This window comes from Monopterus albus, unplaced genomic scaffold (assembly GCF_001952655.1).
Source record: "Monopterus albus unplaced genomic scaffold, M_albus_1.0 scaffold57.1, whole genome shotgun sequence".
In the NCBI taxonomy this organism is placed as follows: domain Eukaryota; kingdom Metazoa; phylum Chordata; class Actinopteri; order Synbranchiformes; family Synbranchidae; genus Monopterus; species Monopterus albus.
The window spans coordinates 1,566,711-1,577,807 of NW_018127937.1; the positions used below are offsets into that span (position 1 = coordinate 1,566,711).

An 11,097-nucleotide genomic window follows, 5' to 3' on the forward strand; every position below is an offset into this window, starting at 1 on the left:
GCAGGCGTACTGTTTGCCTCACCGAGTAACTTTTTTACTGGGTTTTATGGTTAATCTGCGAGCCTAAACACGTTACAGGACTACATTTTATACATTATCCAGATTATGGCAAGGCAGAGCATATAATCAGAGTGTTTGAAAGTATTTTATTTGCGACATATAGAGGGACAGCGACACACTATTTGCATTGCATACAGTTTGTGAGGATTACACGATCCACTGAGAGGCACAGCAAAGTGCTGCCTCATCGCGCATCTCCTCCATGTTTTTGAACGGGACATACGGAATTCTGCTATTCTTTATTGAAAAAATTTCATTCAACATCGGATTCGAACGGCAAAAGGGCCCACAAATATTAACACTTATTATATTTTATGATTAACTTTTTTTTTTCTTTTCACGATTGACAGCGGAGGCTCTGCCTCACCTGCCTCACCTGACCGCACGTCACTGCTTGCAGCCCAGTGACATCAGACACAAATTGCCAGTGTGGTTCAACAGGGATAACCTTTAGAAAGGTAAGGTGTGTGCGCACGGATCTCAAGTTGTTCCTGCATTTGTTTCACTATTTGATGGTGAAATAATTGGAATGGAGACTAGCTGCTGCCTCTAATGCCCCTTCTGTGGTGAGAACTGTTGTTTCCTCCACCTTTTCAGTGGAAGTGATCTAACTTAATATCTTGTGAGAAATTCTAACGGCAGCTTTACTAAAAATTGTCCATATAGTTGAGCGCGCCATCAGTGTGGACATGTTTGGTTAGCAGTGTGCCTTTTGTGGCTCCCTCCACCACAGGAGAGTTTTGGACATGTTAGTTTACAGATTTCAGTCAAACTCTTGAGTGTTAGTCTGCTGGCTGAGGAACAGATTTTAATTTTTGGTGTTGATCCAGGGGTGTTTCATGGGATTTCTGTATGACAGGCCTTTTCATAATGTGTATGAATTACAAATATCTGGCACAAGTATCCCATGATTCTCTACATGCAGAGCCAAACTCTGTTACAGGTTTTGAGCACTGTGCAGCCATGATGGAAGCATGTGCTCTGAGGGCTTTCTAGTTGTTTGTTTCAGTGGTACACATAAGATGCAGGGAAACATTATGAGTAGACAAAATCTCCCCCAATGTCATTGGCAGATTTTGCAGCTCGATGACATTGCAACTTTGAAGTTTTAGGTCTCAGATGTTTCGCGTTACTCACATTTGTTTTGAATGGGTGGAATGTTGCTGTTACAACCAAAATAATAGATGCAATCACAGTTTAAAATATTTGGGAAATGTACTTATTCACTTTCTTGTCATGAGTAGGAGGGGAAGACGGATACCACGCTCAGACCGGACTACTTTTGCTTTGATCTAAATTCTGGTCGGCATGCTAATGTGCTCGCAGTGGCAGTGTTGCTAGAGGTGTTAGTGGGCGTATTTTTGGTCAGGGCTAGGCTGTTTCCGTCTTTCCAGTCTTTATGCAGAGCCAAGATGATTGGCACTTGCCCCAGCTCTATACTTAATGCACAGACACAGAAGTGGTATTGATCTTCACATTTAACTCTGAGCAATAAACCAAAATCTTGTCACAATATTTTTTAGAAGGACAGTTTAACCGTGCTTTGAACATGCTGAGCAGAGCTAGAGTGTGGAAAAGTGGCCAGGTGGATGGGGTCTTGGCCTAAACCACAAATACACTGTGTTCCCAACACTGTGTGAATTCTTGCTGTATAGAGGAAAATAGCACAACTTCCACTCTGATTCTTGCAGTTTTTGTTACTGGATGTTGTTGATGTTCAGCTGTTGCCAGTGGATTTGAACTAGAAATACAAATTGGCGTGTGCACACACTAGTATCACGTCCTGGAGCTCGCACGCTGACTTGCCCCTGGGGTGGAGCCGGGCTGTCGGCCTGGCTGCCTGCCACTGTTGCCATGGTCCACATCATCCCATCCTGGCTTGTAGTGTGGTTGTCATGGTAATAACGTTTATTTGCAGAGGGCACTCTGGTCTCCGATATTTCAGACAGCAAGAGGAAGTGAAGATAAGAGAGAGGAGGGGATGCCACACATGCTGTTTGCTCAAAGGACAGGAAGCTTAATCGGTCTGTCATATCCCATCTCGTGGCACACAGAAGGAATACCCCAACAGGACCACAAAGATGGTCAGCCCTGTTGACTTGTGAGTCAGATGTTCATATCGGTCAGGCATTGGTCACGGGATAGCTCTTGTTGGTGTTGTCTCTCCCAGACAGTAAAAATCGATGTTCAACTTCCCCGCAACTCAAAAGAAATTTCAGTTCCTAGCTGGAAGAGGAGGCTAATCAGACTCTATTACATTCATAACAGTAAATGATTTTTCTTCCGTTTCATCCCAGGCACAGGACACGCCAACTAGTCTATTCCATTTCAGTGGACTCACATCATGATGACATGATCACGTTGTGTTTTTGTGTTGCAAAAATTAAACGGTAACAGACGGATAAAGTGGCTGACTGAAGAACTGGCCTGATACTGGCCTGTGTCACTCTCGGCACATTTTGGCCGATAAGTAACAAGATACATTTATGTTAATGTGAAAGCACACAGGAACAGAAGTCTGTGCAAATTGTACACAGTTGTAACCATTCCTTGACAGAACTAATGGTGCCGTTATATAGTTGGGCCACTAAAGAGCACTGACAACCTCATTTTTAGCACGCTGGCAGCATGGCAACCTGTCGGTCCACTGCTCTGGCACAAAGTGAAATATCAAATGATTGGCACAGTGTTTGGAACAAAAGCCTGACCCCCAAATTATGCATTGTCTTTCCTCTGGGGCCCTCCACAGGGTTCACATGTTTGAGTGAAATGTCTCAACAGCTACTGGATGGTTTAAATGTGCTACACACATTCATCTCCCAGTCAGGATGAATGGTAATAAGCCTAGCTCATCTGTTAAGTACATAAGCGCTCTATCTGTGACATGTTAGCTTGTAGGTCAAAGTCCTGCTGCATTGTACAGACAGTGTCTGCAGACTCTTGCTTATTTTAATTAGAAAACCTTGTTAGAAAAAAATGTTGATAGTGGAATTATGATATGGATTTCATCCACTGTGCCCAGTCCTGTTCATGACGGGATTTGTTGCAGGTTGGGTTTCATTCATCCTTTTTGAACAGTCACCAGGTGACCTGAGATAATGATATTCTTATTTCTGGCTTTTCGCTGTCTTCAGTCTTTATGACGCTCAAACTGAAAATCCTGTTGACTTTTATTCACACCTCAGACCACCTTTTACTCAGCTGCAGCTGGAAGTGAAGAGGTTTGATTACATTACAGCAGCCCTCACCGGTTTTGCTATTTATAACCACCTCTGCTGATAATGGCCAGGTAGCCTACGTGTTGGCAGTGAGCTGGGATTTCAGATTCCGTTTTAAAATCTCCTGTGTGCGCGCTTCCAGGCAGACAGTGCTCTGGCCTGGGGTGACAGAAGTGACAAAGACATCCACAGGAACACATCCACCTGTCTCGTCGTTCGTTGCTCGCTGGCTTTCCCTGTAATAAACGCTCTCCACCCTCCCAATCGCTGCGCTGTGTCAGGCAGGAGCCGCGCTCGCTGTCTGTCGCCTCATATTGGGTTTCGGCTCGGCAGCAGTCGGGTTTCTCTCCCGGAGATCAGGTTCCTAATCTCCGTCCTCTCCTCCCTCCCTCGCCGCTCTCCTCCTACCCATCACTGCTCGTTTCCCTCCGTGCACAGAACCACACTTTGGCTGGAAGTTTTCCCGACAGCGCGGTGCGCCCGGAGAGTCGGAGGCATGAGGCGACATTAGGAGGAATACGGGAGAAGAGAGCAGAGGAAACGGGCACAAAGGCGAAGGAATTACCCAGTGTGAATGAGCAGGAACTAGGGACGACGTCAAAGGTAAGCAGGAACCTTTAGGATACCACTGTTACACCGCCCTTCTACAAAGATACTGCAGGAGCCTTTACTAACACTCCTGCTTAGACTTCTGGGACTCCGAAGTGACTTTATAGTACAGTAGACCTAACCCTCGTCCTACTTTAACACGTTTTCATCTTCTTTCTGTGTGGAGTTGTAGTTTTCCTTCATCTGTGAAATACCCCATCATGTTGGATGAAGTGAGCCTAATTCCCAATTAAATGTGGGCGCCATTTATAGAGGAGCTTTAAGAGTAACATGGGCTGAATTAATGGTTAATAAACAAGTGTCTTTATAGATTAGTTATGAATAATTGATAAGCGCATAGTGACGTTATCAAGTCATTAATAAAGTGAGTCTAATGAGGTTCCCAAACTAGGAGGCGCACCTGACCACATGGACCTGGGAGCCACGGAGTTGCAGACATTAGTGTAACGAGCAGCGTTTCTAATTGCTGCACTGCAGTCACTGGTTAAACAAAGCCAGGTTAATTCGTTCCACCTGCAATTTTCCTCCTTTGACAAGTTATTTTCTGTGAAAAAGGTCTCTGCTCTATTTGACAAGGAGAAAGGGTGCTTTAACTTCATTTTCACAACAGAGACCAAAGTGTGAAAAGAAACGTGCACTTCATGTTCTTGTAAGACATTTTGCCACTTTCCTTCCCTGCTTTTGTTAACACTTGATAAGATTTAAGGTTGTGAATGTGTGTTTTACACAGATTAGCCATTAATAAAGTCATACATCTAAAGGCTGCCTTTACTGAACAAGAGGAAGCACTTTTAAAAAAAAAGCTGTTATTATTTGACAGCAGCTGTGTGATGTAAAGGCCCGTCTTTGTGAAATATTTACGGTAGTTTGAGAAACTTGGTGATGCAGTGACTACTCACAGGTAAACCTCGGATCTGGCGAGCTACTGTTTAACATGCAGAAACCTGCCAACACCAGTAAGGCACAGTAAAGAGACAAAATTGTGACGTCCCATCCGTATTCAGTAATTAGTGCAGTGCCTCATTAATCATTTTTTCATTGGTTGTTATGGAAAGAATGGAACCTGTTCCTCGGATTTCTTTCCACAGTCTCCAGCCACTACAGCTGAAGGTGAAACGTTCATGATTTTAACAAAGTTATTCAACAATTTATGCATCTAACAAAACTACAGATCCCAAGAAATAAAACTACAGAAAAATGATATTTGTACACACAGCAGCATGAACACATCTGGCTAAAATGGCAGAAATCACCTTTGGGAAATACTTCTTTGTACTATGAATTGTTTGGCTCATGTTCCATCTGCTAACATGGAGGGAGCAGGGTTTATGACCTCCACCGGCCACCAGGGGGCCATCGACTCACAGTGACTTCACTTCTGGGAGCTGTCACGTAGTCCGTCTTTATATACCGTCTACAGTCCAACTCTTTGAAATTCACCACTGCTGTCTTCTCTTTGCTGTCTGGGAGCTTGTAGCGCTCCTTCCTCTCTGTCGGGCAGACATGTCTGAACTCTTCTGTCCAGCTGTGATTTAGTCTGCAAACATCCATCAGTGGCTCATGGGAAATGGTGTTTGTTAAAGGTCACTAAAATGTAAATATTGAATAAATGGTGGCATAAAATAAGCATAAACGTTATTACCAAGTAATTGCAATAATTATTATATATCTAAACACATCAGGCAAGAGACACGGCATGCAGTTGAGGAAGGCTGGCTCTGTAGTTAGGTTGTTAGTGATGGTAGAGGTATCAATGGGCTTCTGAATGAGGGTTTCTTAGTTCTGCAGTGAAACCTGGAAGTTCTGGTTTTACTTGGTTTCCCTAAGCTTCTGTCTGTTTCTCTGTACTAGGCTGCTCACTCCCTCTGGCATCTTATCTCCAGGTTTGTCATTTAATTTTCGCTCGTTATACTAGAAAATAAATCTATTTGTACCATGTGTTGTCCTAAGCAAAGGTCTTATTAACGCCACTGACTCACTTCATTTCCCATAAGACTTACTGTACATGTGTTTTTAATGGCTCATCCTCTTTAGAACACATGTGCTTGCAACAGAAGTTAATACCAGCAACACAAAAACTCATCCTGACTTTGTTGAGTCAGTTTGTGTTGTGTTCGACTGTCAGCATCACTTTGCACTGTAGGTTGTTAGGGTTTCCGGTGGATTAGTCTGGCTGTGTACTGTTGTTTTGTGTTAGGTTGCCTGGAGTCTGATAAGTTTTCACTTTATAATATTGTAACATTGATCATAGTGATAAACTCTCTTGGGCTGCAGCTGATGATTGTTTTCATTAGCAGTGATTCTCTTGATTACTTTTTAAATGAAAAAATTTATTGTTTGGCAAAAAAAAAATTCAAAAGTAAAAAACAAACAAACTTGAATCACCACGTGGCAGGTGTATGCCTCCTCCAGCCAGCTAAATCCATGGAAATAGGACAGAGACGAAGTCACTGTGACCTTTGACCTCCAAAACCTAATCAGTCGATCCTTGAGTCCAAGTGGACGTTTGTGCCAAGTTTAAAGAAATTCTCTCAAAGTGTTCCAGAGATTTTCCCTTGAATGGGCTGGACAGACAGACCACCTGCAAACAGAGCCATGTCTTCCTCCTGCTTGTTTTGTCTCATCAATAGTCTAAAACCACAGCGTATTCAATTCTACAGTGGTGTAAACCAAAAAGGTTTAGTAAACAGCTGATTTGGTGCTTGAGAAATGACTTAAATGATGACCTTAATCATCAAACTTGTTTTCTCTTCATGCTCAGTCAGTTAATCAATGAATCGTTTCAGCGCTACGACTCCTTTCACTGGTCAGTTCAGCATTTTTTAAAATTGGTTCTGGGAAGGAATTCTCGGGTGTGAAACTTTTTAGTTGCTTTTAAGGAAACAGAGGACCTTTCTTTTTGGACGAGAGCTCTCAGTGACGTCACACACATTTAGAACTTGGATAAAGGCGAATACAGTGCACGTAGCCACTGGAAAAGGGGGTGGCCTACGCAATGCTGAGGGTGGCAGTAAAGCTGCAGGTCTCAGATACACAAGCATCTTTCCTGCTTGGATGAGACCTGGTGGCTGATGCTGCACCAGGATTTTGTGAAACCATATCATTTCGGCGACTGCTCCTCTCATCTAAGCAACCGAGCAGTGGCCTTTATGGTTGACTGACTTACCTAAACATCAGGTGTAAGCATACAGGTGGGCGGACTGTCTCATGCACCGTGAGATGTTTAATTAATGCTCGACGGTTTCAGTCTGCGCCTGCTGCCTCTTCTCAAGGCTGTCATGCAGCACGCCACAGGTTTAAAAAGATGTTCCAGAAACATTAACGTAGAGATGCCTCCATGTCTTCCTCCAGCCTGTTTTTGTTTACCTGACACTGCAGAAGCTGGTTCACGCTCAGCTGAACTGTCAGCTCACTGATGTGGAAGTGGCAATGTGAATGGGGTCAGGGATCAGGGGAGGAATCCCTCAGCTCTTTTCTCTTCTTCACTTCCAATTTGGTACATTTCCAAATGCAAGTGTACAGTACTTCAGGGAGGCAGCGTCCTGTGTATTGGGTGAATGTACTGGAAATGTTAAGCCCAAGGAGATATTTTTTTTATCGGCCCCTTAAATGAAGCTGATGTTTTCTTCATCACCATGGCATTCAGGAAGTGCTGCCCATGATTTGAACTCCTGATTTAAACCACTGGCTATATAAATATGGACACCACTTCCCTCCACTGTGCAAAGGGTTAGGGTTGAAGCCACAATATCACAGATGCAGTGGCCGCCATCTTGGCACTTTGCAACCGGATTCTGTAAAGTGGTTAGTTGTATCACTGCATCACAACAAACCCCGCTTATGTAAACAATGACAAGAAGCTAGTTCTTTGGAAACTCCATATTTGTCTGACCTGTGATGTTATCTTTATTTGCTGTCCTACCTGTGGACAGAAATTAAATCACTGATTGTTTGACACAGTCTCATGTCACATTCATTTGACATGTCAGTACCGATCTGTGTCATATAGATCAATATCATAAAATGCAGTACGGCTGGGAAATATCCTCGTTTGATACAACATAGAATTATATTAAATTGATTTTGTTTGCATAGGTTTATCAGACTTTTCTAGGCAGTGTTACAACTAATCCTTTGTCTGCTACAGTTAACTCCACCCACTAGGCAGGCACATTTGTTTTCAGCGGAATTGTAAGAATGGTAGGTTCAAGTGTTCATTTGTAGCAGACATGTACTGTATATGTTGCTTGTTTAAAAACATGATTGTTCCAACCAGAATTTTTTTTTTATTATTATTTCACAAAATCCAAAAAGTGTTGGGTTGGACCCCAGTATTTGCAGGTTGTTATTCTGAGTGAAACATACAGACTGGAGTCGTGAGTTTTGCTTATCTGCTTAGATTTCACACTTGTCCCCAGATGAGGTTAGTGGAGACTGGACTGTTCTCTGGTGTGGGGGTTGTTGAAAGTCATTCTATGACTCCAGGAAGTGGCCGAGACCTTCACCTTTTCATAATAAAGATAAATGTAAGATTATCAAACAGAAAAGAAAATGGAAAAGCTGAACTTTGTTGATGCCTCGCCTGCTCATATCTCTGGAGGGCACGGCCTTTTCCAGCTCCTCGTTTATCTCTGCTCTGACACAGGACCCTGGGAGGGGCCGATAGGAAGTGTGTGCATGTGTGAGAGACCTTGAGAGGGAGCTCTGGATTTTGTCATCACAGTGATCAAAGTCAAACTCTGGGACATCAGAGTTCAGGTGCTCTATCAGCCCCATAGGGCTCAGACAGAGAGCGACAGAGACCAAATGAGGGAGGTAAAGCGAGCTGTGAGAGAGAGAGTACACAGACACTCTGTGGTGCTTCCAAACGTTTCATTTCTCTCCCACTACTTTCTACTGGGACTCACATCTGCTGGGAACAAAGGCAGATCTTTAGTCTTGGCAGGGACTCCCCAGCATGCCCACTGCCTTCTCAGACTGGAATTTGTGATGTGGTGCAGTGAAGCTGAGCGTGGATACTGGCGTTCAGCAGCGAGCTCCTTACCTACGGTCTTCACTGCTAAAAGCATGGCTGCTTTTATCTTCTTTGAAGACAATAGAAATGACGTCTGTTAAATCAGTGATAGATTCAGTGGAGTGATTTAAGTTAGATTATAGTCATTAAAGGCAAGGTTGGGACTTAAATCCAACTCACACAATGTGTGTAGCAGTTACATGAGAGGGCAGCAGGAGCAGAAAATCTTGGCTGCATTCACATCACAGCTGAAGTTTCCTTCCCAGTGACTCAGACCTGACATTTCCACAGACCAGATCTGGGCCACCTGCATATGTGCTCCTAGACCCGATTAATCTCCGACCTCTGTGTCAGCACCATTAGAGCAAGAAGATCAGAATCCCTGCTCTGCACGTATCACAAGATGGACTCAGCCAGTAACAGAGCAAACTACGACACACAAGGCGACTACAGGATGCAAATGCAACGAATGGCTGTTTCCTAAAAAGAGAAACAAAAATGAAGGCTGATATAATGCTAGTGATGAGGAATTTTACATGTGGCTGTTCAGGTCACTGTCCTCCACATAAAAACACATTATATTCTTTTTTCAGACTTCTTACTGAAACATTTGTCAAGTCAGGTTGATTAACTGCTGTTCTTTACGTCTTTGCATGCACACATCAGTATTATATGTTTCTGAGTGGAGTCGATGTGCAAGGTTGTTAACATTTGGGGCGTTTGACCAGCAGCGTCTTTCCTAACCTTTCCTTTCTGCTGCACATGTGACAGTTTACTCATCATCTGCTGGTGTAAGGCAGCTCTTGTGCTATGGTTCCTTCTGTCACCCAGGGCTCCTGGGTTCTTGTTACTTTGATGATACGTGCCAGCTGGGTTTTGGTCTTCTGTGCTTCTCTGTGTGCCTGTTCCTGCTGGTCCCATCCTCACAGGAAAGGTCCTGCCTCTTGATGCATTCTCCTGCATGCTCTATTTTTGCCTCCAGATTCACCCATCGCTTCAGGCTGCCACACAGGACACCAAGGGTACAAAAGCATGAAATTCTAGTTTTCTTATAAATATCTCTCTACACAAAATGCTCGGAAGCAGCAAAATTGCTATGCAGTCGCCATGGATACCTACTATATGATGAGCTCCGTAACTGGGAAGCCCATTCACTGCCCTCCCGGGGAACTGGGGATTCAGTAGTACACTGGATGGCTGAAAGATGCTGCTTTGTGCAGGACTTGTTGATTTCCTGTGGCGTTTCTGTCGACCATGTTGTGAAGGATTAAAAAGCAGATCAAAGATTTGAAAGTGGGTGGTGCACATTTCTTTGTTCAGACACTGTTGGTGTCAGGTGTACTCCACCCATATTTACACATGAAGATCAGTTTACCTGTTGCAGGGTGCTGTAGTATACATATTGAATATAGTGTCTCTGGATGAGCTTTGTCAAGTCTGAGACAGTAACTCAAGCCATCTTATCTGTCAGATCATATTGTTAATGAAAAGGCACCAAGGGACATGGAGTTTGAAAGTCCTGGGCATTTATCAGACAAGGGGTGTCCAAAAGCAGATGACCCAGATTACGACGCATGTAGGAGCCAATGTTTTCAGAGATTCAACAGTGCATGGGACTGTCCTGGGGGTGCAGCTATTAGTAAGCCATGAAGCACTACAGGTTTTAAGATCTGTCGCTGAGATTTGTGTCCTCAGTACACTGGAGGTGAAATGGAAAAAAGAAGCTCTCCTTTGCTGTGGATAAACCCCCACACCTCACTGCAGCTCAAGCCTCTTACAAGCATAAGATGTGAGGAGAGAGGCATCGAGGAGTCATCTGAAGCCTTCAGTCATCAACTGATTTCTGATAAAGGGGTGTGTCAGTCCATGAAGGATCCTCTCATGTGTCCTTGCTCATGGCTCCTCCAGCAGCCACCTCCCTCCTCAGAGCAGGAACAAGAGTACTGCCTCCTGCAGAAAGACTCTGCAACACATAGTGAAAACAGCCAGCTAGATCACCGATGCCCCTCTGCTTTCCCTCATGGACATCTTTAACCCCCACCTCACCCGCAGAGCCATCAGCATTGTTGATGACACCTCCCACCCCACACGCTCCCACTTGAGACTCCTGCCTTCAGGGAGAAGGTATCAGAGTCTTCAGGCCCACTCCACCAACTTACAAACAGCTTCATCCACCAGGCTGTGAGGATGCTGAAC

At 44.0% G+C, this 11,097-nt stretch overlaps 1 protein-coding gene across 8 annotated transcripts in view; it reads left to right on the forward strand.

The window, feature by feature from the left end:
• LOC109961624 (SH3 and multiple ankyrin repeat domains protein 2) overlaps nt 1–11,097 on the forward strand; it is a 172,659-nt gene that overhangs the window by 559 nt on the left and 161,003 nt on the right. For 5 of the 8 annotated variants that reach the window (XM_020602590.1, XM_020602594.1, XM_020602597.1 and 2 more), the window contains exon 2: nt 411–518. The gene's annotated coding sequence lies outside the window, so the exon portion shown is untranslated. Of the gene's footprint in view, nt 1–410; nt 519–3,593; nt 3,882–11,097 lie in introns of those variants that run through there. The other 3 variants (XM_020602593.1, XM_020602591.1, XM_020602596.1) reach the window with 1 other exon arrangement.